The sequence below is a fragment of the Trichechus manatus genome, unplaced genomic scaffold (genome assembly GCF_000243295.1).
Source record: "Trichechus manatus latirostris isolate Lorelei unplaced genomic scaffold, TriManLat1.0 scaffold00036, whole genome shotgun sequence".
Classification (NCBI taxonomy): domain Eukaryota; kingdom Metazoa; phylum Chordata; class Mammalia; order Sirenia; family Trichechidae; genus Trichechus; species Trichechus manatus.
Genome location: NW_004443972.1, coordinates 8,742,848 through 8,746,404, shown reverse-complemented (window position 1 = coordinate 8,746,404; position 3,557 = coordinate 8,742,848).

Genomic DNA, 3,557 nt, shown 5'->3' with positions numbered 1-3,557 from the left:
CCTGTCTCTCTGCTCATTTCTCTCTTTTATATCTCAAGAGATTGCCTCAGGACACAATCCAGTCTTGTAGATCCAGTCCTGCCTTACTAACTCAAACGCCACCCATCCTCCCTCATTAACATCATAGAGGCAGGATTTACAACATATAGGAAAATCACACAGTACCAGGAATCACGGCCCAGCCAAACTGATACACACATTTTTGGGGGGACATAATTCGAACCATGATATTCCACACTTTGGTCCCCAAAAAATCACATCCTTGCAACATGGAAAACATATTCACCCCATCATATCATAGCAAAAGTCTTAACTCCAAGTCCAAAATCCAAAAATGCTCTTCATCTGTGAAATCCAGAATACAAGTTATTTGCTTCCAAAGGTACAATGGCAGAACAGGCACAAGCTAGACATTTCCATTACAAATGGGAGAAATTTCAGGGAAAGAAGGCATAACAGGCACCAAGCAAGTTAGCAGAACACATTACATTAGCCCTCACGGTGCTGAAAATAATCTTCTGTTCTCTGAGACAATTTACACAATAGCCCTGCCCTCCAGACTCTAGGTATCCACCACAGTCTCTGGATTTTGAGTGGAGGCCCCTTGGCCCTGGGCTTCAGCTCCACCTTTCAGGCCCACTGGGACAGCAACTCTGCTCCCTTGGCTTTAGGCGCACCATTCTCCTAGTCCATCGGAGTGACAACTCCACCCTTAGAAACACCAGAGGCTATGCCTCCACCCTTTGAAGCCCCTGAGGTCATGGCCACACCTTTTGAGACTGAGGCAGCTCAGCTTCTTGTGTCCCTTGTCTCTTTAGCTTCTGCTTCTGTTTCCTGTGGCCTCTCAGCCCTTGGGCCTCAAGCCCGCATCTGCCTTGCTAGGGCAAGTGTTCCAAAGCTCAGTAGCTCCACCGGTAAGTGCCCAGAGGCACCCCACTCTGCCAGAAGCCTCCTGCACACAGGCACTCAGCTCTCTCGCTCCATGGGCCGGCAAGCCTAGCTCCACTGATAAGTGCCCAGAGGCACCCTACTCTGCCAGGAAGCCTCCTGCTCACAGGCATTCAGCTCTCTTGCTCTGTGGGTCGGCTCCAGCACCGTCTTTCACTGATCTCCTGGTTCTACTGCTGTTTGTTCTCTGCTGCTGCCGCTTCTCTGCTGCTGTAGGTTCTCTACTGCTGCATCTTTTATCACCTTCACATTGTCTAGCTTGCTGTTTATCTATACCACAGTTTCCCAACTGCCTTGTGTTTTCTAAAGTCTGAGCAGTGACTTCCAGGCAACATGGTGCTATAGACAGAAGCACCATGCCGTCCCTCCACAGCAAAGATCAAAAAAACTGAGTCAAACAGAGACACGTCAATCCTGAAACCCTAAGCATCAAATGAAGAGATAAAGAACTCAGCCAACCACCAAATGAAATAAGAAACTGACTGAGAACAGAGAGTGAGGAGAGATACATGTGGAGGTGCCCTATCAGCTACCGCAGCACGGATCCATCATTTTGGACTCCTATCAGAGATCAGTGAGCAGCGGATATGAGAGAGCAACTTCACAGAGTTTCCAGCAGGAGCCAGAACAACCAGTTACCAGCAATATATGCTTTCCCATCCCCTACCCTTCTTCACCCCCACTCGGCCTCCTCTGCTTCCTGCAGCCACAGTATCTTGGCCAGAAGTACCAGCTTCACCCTGGTGTCACTTGGATTCCACCCGCCCGCACTGGCCAGCTCCCTGAGTGCCATTTGTTGGCTGATAGTGTTGCTTTTTTCTGCTTCTTTAGATTTCTTCCTTACCTCTCACCACCTCCCTCTCCTTTCTCTCAAATACCTAGCTCCATGTGCCATTTTGCTTCTTCCTGAAAGACTGTGAAACACCACTCAACCGTGAAACTGCTTCCCGGCCCATGCTGCCACGCTGGTGGGACTCCCGGGGCTTTTTTGTTTGATGGTTTGTTTGTTCCGATTTGTTCTGTTTTGATTTGTTTGTTTTCTTTTTCTTTTCTCAGCTTGGGAGTCCCCTCTAGCCGGGCAGTACCGTGTCACTTGGGAGCTACTCCCTTACCCTGCACAGACACACAGTGACATCCCTGGGGGCATTTCTTTTTACTTGCTTTTTTTTTTTTTTAAATTTCTTTGTTTTGTTTTCTTCTCTCTCTTTTTCCTTTTTGTGTTTCTTCATTTCCAGTTTCTCATCTCCCTATAATTACCTTCTCTTCCAGTCTCCTGAATACCTGGTGCTGTGTGACAACTCTACCTCTTCTAGCCAGGCTGTACTTCACAGCCTGGGAGCAACTTCCCCAGACCTAGCAGCCAGACCAGTGGGATCCCTGGGGGCTTTCTTTCTTTCCTCTAATTTTTATTTATTCATTTTTATACTTTTACCCTTTTTCTTTTTTTTCTTATTGTTTTTCTCCATTTCTCAGTCTCTCATCTCTCCACTCCAATAGCAAGATCCCTTAGCATTCCTTTTCGTTTGTATGTTTGTGAGTATATTTTTGGCTCCTGTTCTTCTTCATCTCTCTCCTCTTTCCCATACCCGTCTTAGCTCCACACAGCACAATCATCCCCTTCCTACTCGCCTACCTGCACCATGCACTGAACATCACATCTCTAAGCAGCACAGGCACGGCCTACCAGAACCTGCCCTGCACTGATTCCCAGCCCACCTTGTTGGTCCTAGTATGTGACACAAACAAACCATCCCAGCAACTCCCCTTCAGCTGTACCATACCTGAGTGACTGACCCTACCTGTTGGAGAAGGAGGTGAAAAGTATCATGCCTAACAGATGAGAAAACAACAAAGAATGCACAGCCACCTGCTCAAACATAACCAAATAAAAAAAAAAGCAGGATGAAACAAACAAATCTGCAATCAATAAATGAGGAAAATAACTACTGAATGCCCCAAAGACAACCGAGAATATCAAGACATATACAAAAACAGGACAGGATGGTTCCAGTAGGAGTCCAAAATAAAACACCAGACGATGTTCCAGTAGAAGAAAAAGCATTAGAACTACCTGATAGGGAATTCAAATCTCTAATATTAAGAATTATCCAAGAGTTGAAGCAAAAATCAGACAAAAAGGAGGAAAAAATAGACAAATTCATGGAAAAGACAGACAAATTCATGGAAAATACAGACAAAAAAATGGAAGAATTCAGGAAAATAGTACAGGAACACAATGCTAAAATAAATTCACAACTAGAAATCATACAAAAACAACAATTAGAAATCCAAAAGATAAACTACAAGATTTCAGAAATGGACAGTGTCATAGACAGGCTGAGGAGCAGGTTTGAAATGATGGAACACAGGATCAGTGAAATTGAAGATAAACACTTGGATACAACTCTGTTTGAGGAAAACCCAGAAAAAAGAAAAATGAAGAAACCCTGAGAATTATGTGGGATACGATCAAAAGCAAAAATTTAAGAGTGATAGGAGTTCCAGAACAGGGAGAGAAAATAGAAAACACACAGAGGATCATTGAAGAACTACTGACAGAAAACTTCCCCAATATCATGAAAGATGAAAAGCTGGCCATCCAAGAAGCT